Source organism: Nicotiana sylvestris, chromosome 12, assembly GCF_000393655.2.
Source record: "Nicotiana sylvestris chromosome 12, ASM39365v2, whole genome shotgun sequence".
Classification (NCBI taxonomy): domain Eukaryota; kingdom Viridiplantae; phylum Streptophyta; class Magnoliopsida; order Solanales; family Solanaceae; genus Nicotiana; species Nicotiana sylvestris.
Genome location: NC_091068.1, coordinates 66,783,599 through 66,790,851, shown reverse-complemented (window position 1 = coordinate 66,790,851; position 7,253 = coordinate 66,783,599).

Sequence of the window (7,253 nt, the reverse complement as noted above, 5' to 3'; positions counted from 1 at the left end):
GAAACAGAATGAGATACACTCTTCCACCTTTCCCCACTGCCCAAGCTTCAGTGCGTGTACCTTCTGAGTCGTCTGAGGGCTCAGCTGCCGGTAGTGGAAAGGAATACTCCACCTCTCCCATAGCTTCATTATCCGGAGAAGGTGCAGAAGGAGAAGAAGAGGTAGTAGGAGAAGGGGGTGATCCCCAGGTAGGCAGGGTAGAACGAACTAGAAACCCGGAGGTGTGGCAAGACCGCTTTGTAAGTGAGGTGGCCTAACATAAGTTCAGAGAATGGTGGCCTGTGAGGAAATTGATTTCGGAGCGGAGTTTTGTGGATAGAGACCTCTTGCCTCACAACCCCAATGTGAGAAGGCAGTTTAGAGAGAGAGTGGGCTGGGAGTGTTTCTTAAACACCTATGAGGATGCAAACAAGCACCTGGTCAAGGAATTCTACACCAATGTTGCCCATATAAAAAAGGGCACCAAAGTGACCAAGGTGCATAATTTGAAAGTACTATTGGATGGGAAAGCAATAAATGATTACTTGGGATTCGATGAAGAGGATGAAACACTATATCTGGCAAAGATCGAATTAGGTGAGGAGGTCTGTCCTTGGTTGGCATAGTATCTGGCAATCCCAGGTACCACCCCTGATTGGTTGAATGTAGGAGTGAAGATCTTAAGGAGAAGATTGAATTTTGAGGCTAAGGGATGGGAAACATTCGTGTGCAGTAGACTGGACCCCACTACCCATGACAACTCACTCCCTCTTCACCAGGCAGTACTGGTAGTACCAATTATGGTTGGGTACCTGATTAATGTCGAGAATGTGATATCTCGGGTGATTACATAGGTAGTCAGTAAAAGTGATAGAAACTACCCCTTCCCCAGCTTTTTAACCATGTACTTCAAGGACCTAAAGGTAGAAAAGCAACCATTTGATATCAAAGTGAAAGAAAAGGCTCCGTTCTCATGGTACAACATGCAGGGTGATGACAACCCTAAAAGCAAGAACTACAAGGGAACAACCACTGCTGCAACTGGACAATCTGAAGAGCCAGTAGTGGTAGTGGCTCATACTCAGACTTCGTCCACCCCAACGGACATGCCACCTGGTCCATCCACTTCAGCAGTTCCAGACATACCCTCCACCCCGGCCTACCCAGTGACAGCCCACCGTCTGAGCTAGGCCCCTCTCAGCATCAACAACTAGATGCAGACAGCTTCTTCTAAGTTGTCTGTCCTTACTTCTATAGTGGCAGCTCAGTCAGCACCTTTGCCTCCACAGGTTCCATAGTCTATTGGGGACCCCCTCTAGGATATTCTGCACAATCAGAAGAAAATTCTTGACACTCAGAAAGTTCTTAGGGACACTGTGGATTCTCATGGGAAAGCTCTCAAGGAGCTTGCTAGGGAGGCCAAGAAAATGAGGAAGACGCGGTCTTCCAAGGAGTCCGTGAAGAGGTTGAGGGTTGAGGTTGACAGGTTGAAGGCAGATCACCTGCCTTTGGATTTATTTCTATATGACCCAGTGCCAGCAACCCATCCCCAGCTAGTGCAGTCGGAGAGGCCTCACAAGAAGAAGAGGGTGATTCCCCGTGCAGATGACACAGACATACAGTTGGAGGACCCATAGGGAAATTCCTCCAGCCAGCCCCAGGAGTTAACCCAGGCTTCGGTCTAGGTCCAGGTCCTAGCAGAACAGCAGGTCATAGGGATCCGGCCTCAGGTTCCCAAGCTCACAGATGACCTATGGACCACTCAGGATCCCATGCATATAGATGAGCAATGGGGAGTTTCTGTATCCTCTTCCCTTTTGTTTTTGGTGCTTATTTTGCTTAGTTGGCATTGAGAACAATGCCAGCTTTCATTTGAGAGAGTAGGCCCTACTTTGATTTGATTTGGATGAATGTATATATTTGACAGATTTTATGCTTTCTTTGTTTTTCATCTTTGGTATGTAAATAATTTTAGCACTACATTATATTTTTCGCACTTTTTATCTTGGGTCTGTATATAAAAGTATGTTCCATTGTATATATTCATCTCCCTTATTGTATATTCGATTAAACCCCCTCTTGTAAATATTCATTTTACTTTTCACAGTTTTTTCTTTCGTAGCTTCTTATTTGTGTTCGTAGCTTCTTGTTTTGGACTTTTACAATAAGCATTTGGTTTTATTAATGCCACGGTTCTTTCCAAAGGTGGAATTTGTGTGAACCGGGTAGCTCTTCCCGATGATGGATGGCATGAGTACCTTCTTAAGGATTTGAGTCTGTTTTTCTTTTCTCTTTGCTTTTTAGTAGTTAGTGGTAAAGGGTGCCTCAAGCAAAGCTTCACTTGGGCCTAGCACATTTGCCTTTGATCTCATGGTCAAAAATAAATTGTTTTGTTTAGAATGGTGAAAGTCGTGACCTTGAGACTCTTGTGTTGACCGATAATCATCAAGTGGTTTTTCGTGACCATTGTGTGCTCAAATCTTATCTAAGGTTGTTGTGGGCCCCCGAATCTGTTTCTTTAGCAATCTCATAGCTTGTGTGGTGAGAAATTTGCATTGCAAGTCCATGTCCCGAGCCATTGGTCTTGAACACTTCCATACCCACCAATGATACAACTTCCTAGTCAACCCTTTTGAGCCTTAGACCTTTTTCCTTCAAGAACCATAATACAAGCCTTTACCCGTTCTAAAAGATACCCTCTCTTGGCACCCGATCTTCTCTTAGCACATGGTAAAAGTATAAGTTTGGAGGAAGATACGAGGATTGCAAAAAAGTGGTAAAAAGGCACAAAATGAAGAAAGGAAAAGGCAATGAAAAAGAAAGAAAAGAAAAAAGAAAAAAAAGAATGTTCAATATAGAAATGAATAAAGGGATTCAAGAAAAGCAAAGAATGAAAGGTGTGGAAAATTGAAAAAGGAGAAAAGATTTGAAATAAACATGAAAGAGTGATAGTGTGTCTCTCTAACCCCTTAGAAAAAAGTGAAATGACTTAAAAAGTCAAGTGAATGTGTGCCAAAATGAAACAAAAGAAGTGATTAAGGGAAGATGGAACCTACTTAGACCAAATATTTCCTACCCTGAACCAAAAGCCTTCACTATGTCTCCACAAAAGCCCTATATGGTCTTGAGTTGAATGAAGCTTACATTATTGGTGACTCACATAAGGGACAAGCATATGGTACTTAGAACCGGACTTGTGACTTTTCCTTGAGAGAGATGAGTGTGTTTCCATTAACCTCGTTCTGAGTGCCACTATCCTAAAGGTGAGGTTTGCTTAGGGAAAGTTGAGGATGCGTGAGTTTGGGTTCCACAATGACCAAAGTAATAGAAAGAGTTCTTTGATGTGTAGACTCAATTCTTGATGCTCTTGTGTCGCACTTAATCCATGGTGTTTAAAAGAGTAAATGATGTTAATGATTCATTTGTATTGAGGGCAATTGTTAGTCCCAATTGATGGTAGATGAGGTCACTTTAGGATAGTTGAATTTTCTTGGATTTCTCTTAAAGGGTGGGTCTTATTTTGTTTGCTTGAGGACAAGCAAAAGCTTAAGTTTGGGAGAGTTGATAACTAGGAATTATAATGCATTTTACACTCCTTCATGCTCAAGTTTTGATTAGAAATGTGTACAAAATAGTCCCAAAGGCTCACAAGTTGTGCTTAATTGCAGGTTTGATTAACAAGGTGACAAGGTGCCAAAAACCAGCTCAAAAGGGAGTGAAACTTGCACAAGTACCAAAATAAGGCAAAGATCAGTCAAATAGGGCCAGTGCGACCGCACACAATTCTGTGCGGTTTGCACAAGTGAAGTTCAGAGAGTGTGCATCTCAGGCGAAAAGGCAATGCAACCACAAAAGATTTTCTGCGGTCCGCATTGGATTCACTACGGCCACATTCGATTTAGTGCGGTCCGCAGAGCCAAGGTTCAGAGAGTTGCCAGTTTGAAGATTGAAGCCCAATGCGGTCCGCGCTCCATTTCATGCGGACCGCACTGGACTCGATTTTGTGCGGTCCGCATTGCCCAAGTTCAGGGAGCTAGATATTCAAGTCAAGAGCCTTAGTGCATCCGCACTTGATTTTGTGCGGTCCGCACTAGCCCTGCAGGGGTATTTTTGTCCAGAATTGTTAGCTTAGTATAAATAGCTTTTTTCTCTATTTTTAGGTCATTAGATAGTTTTTGGACAGAGTTGCGCTCGTGACTTCACTTCTTTTATCTGTATTGAGTAATTTTAGCTTCATTTCAACATTAAATCTTCAAGTTTAATTTAGCAATTAATTAATATGAGTTTTTCTTCATCTATTTCTTTGTTTTCTTCTCTAATTATGAGTAGCTAGACACATAAGCTAGGGTTGTGGCTCAACCCTAGTGTGGGTAATTGATGGGTCTTGTGTTTTGATGCTTGATTGTCTATGGGTGTTTGATATTTGGACTAATTTCATGTTTAATTGCTGAATTAGTGGTTGCAAACACTAGTTTGTGTTTAGTTGACTTTGGCTCTTCTTGAGAAAGAGAGCCTAAGTCTCTGAAATTGGTCCAACAAGGAATTGGGGCGTACTCAAGAGATTGATAGCCCCAATTAAATGGTTAAACCTAGAGATAGTAATACCCGACTTGAACCTTGATTGCTTGTGCAAATTTGCATACCCAATTGGTCTTGTGAAAGTTAATTCGGGAAAAATCACTCGAACTATCGAGAGATATAGAGTGAGTAGAATTGTGCAATGGTTATATCATACTCCCCAAATGTGACAATCTAGATTTAGACTCAAGAATCCGTCAATTGACCACCGCGAAAGTCACTACCCTAGTGCCTTTTTAATTATTTGAACAACTCGCAATAGTTTAACCTTATCTTATTTTAGTTTAATTGAGCATTGTAGTTTTATAAAATTAGAATCATAATCAAAACCAAAAATGTGTAGAAGTGCAATTTGGAGCAAATACACAACTCCACTTTAGATAGACACGCGGTCAATTTTGTGCGGTCCGCACTGACCCCTGTGCAGCCGCACTGGGTTGGTTTCTGCAACTGTCTGCAATTCTTCATGCCTGATCTGTAAATCATTCTGTAACATTGCTTTTAACTGCTGCTATGATATTAATGAGTTCACTTGATTGTGCTTTCAGGCTATGGTTAAACAACGAGGAAAAGGCTCGAAACAACCCGGCAAAGGTGAATCCTCCCGGGGTGGAAAGCAGAAAATGGTACGACTCACTGCCCAAGTAAGGAAAAACATCAAGAATATGAGAAAGGCCATAAAAGTAGTTGATAGGGCAATTGACATGTCGGGGAGTGAGTACGAACCCTCCCCGGAAATCTCTTCGGATTCTATACCTGAATACATCCTGTATCCGGAGAGGGCCAGACATAGAGACACTATTCCATCATCACCCACTGCCCAAGCACCAACTGATGTTTCTTCTGGGTCATCTGAGGGCTCAGCAGCCGGTAGTGGGGAATACTCCACCTCTCTCATAGCTTGATTATCCTGGGAGGGTGCAGAAGAAGGTGAGGAGCAAGTACAGGAAAATGAGGAGGTAGCTGAAGGAGGTGAACCTTAGGTATGAGGCATAGCTAGAACTAGGAAGCCCGAAGCTTGGGAGGATAGATTTGTGAGTGAGGTGGCATACCATAAGTTTCGGGAGTGGTGGCCAGTGAGAAAATTGATTCTGAAGAAGAGCTTTATAGATAGAGACCTACTACCCCACAACCCTGACATGCAGACACCGTTTAGGACTAGAGTGGGCTAGGAGAACTTCATAGATGCTTGTGTGGATGCTAAAGAACACTTGGTCAAGGAGTTTTATTGCAATGTAGCCCATATCAAAAAGGGCTCCAAAGTGACCAAGGTTCGGAACCTTAAGGTGTTATTTGATGGGAAGTTGATTAATGAATATCTAGGCTTCAATGAGGAGGATGAGACTCTGTATATGGAGAAGATGGAGATGGGCAAGGAGGTCCATCCAAGGCTAGCACAGTACCTGGCAATCCCAGGTACCGTCCGCGATTGGTTGACTGTTGGGGTCAAAATATTGAGAAGGACCTTGAACTTTGAAGCGAGGGGATGGGAGACTTTTGTTTGTAGCCGGTTGGACCCTACCACTCATGAAAACACCCTTCCTCTCCACCGGGTTGTATTTGTTGCTTCGATTATTGTGGGGTACCCCATTAATGTGGGGAATTTGATGTTGCGGATAATCACTATTGTGGGCGCGGAGCATGACCGGAACTATCCTTTCCCCAGTTTCCTCACAATGTACTTCCGGGACCTAAAAGTGGACAAGAGGCCATATGACATCAAGATCAAGGCGACAGCCCTATTTTCCTGGTATAGCATGAAGGGGGATGACAACCTCAAGAGCAAGAACTACAAAGCTCCTGCTTCTGCCCAAACTGGCCAGTCTTAAAAGACAGTTATAGTAGAGGTCCCTGCTGACTCTACCTCCACTTTTGCTGACATCCCTCCCAGACTTTTCGCATTTGCAACTAACCCTGCAGGTCCATCCACATCAGCGGGCCCGGAGGTCACATCTTCCTGGGCCCATCCTATTTTCAAAAGAAGTGAAACTTGCACAAGTACCAAAGACAAGACAAACTCAGGAAAAACAGCCCTAGTGCGGCCGCACTACACCGTGTGCGGTCCGCACTAGGGAGATTCAAAGAGTTGGTACTTCAGGCATCAAGGCAGTGCGACCGCAAAAGGTTCTGTTCGGTCCGCACTGAAGTCAATGCGGCCGCACTGCCATTCTGTGCGGTCCGCAGAGTCAAGTTTCAGAGAGGGTGAAGTGGAGCTTTCAAGCCTGTGCGGTCCGCGGTCCAGTTTGTGCGGACCGCACTAGAAGCCTCAGCGGCCGTAGTCCATTCTGTGCGGTCTGCGGAGCCTGAGTTCAGAGAGCCAAGTTTTCAATTTCAAGAGCCCAGTGCGGCCGCACACCATTTTGTGTCGTCTGTACTAACCCCGCAGGGGCATTTTTGTCCAGTTTTTCCAGCTTAGTATAAATAGATCCTTTTTCCATTTTTAGGGCATCAGCCATTTTAGAATAGCTGTTGCGCTCGTGGGAACGTATCTTGTAGCCATTTTGGGCATTTTTACTTACTTTTTATCATTGAATCTTTGTATTTAGCTTAGCAATTAATTAATATGTGTTCATCTTCATCTATTTATCTGTTTTTCTCTTCAAGTATGAGCAACTAGACCCATTAGCTAGGGTTGTGGCTCAACCTTAGTGTGGGTAATTGATGGGTGTTGCAATTTAGGTCTAGATTGACTATGG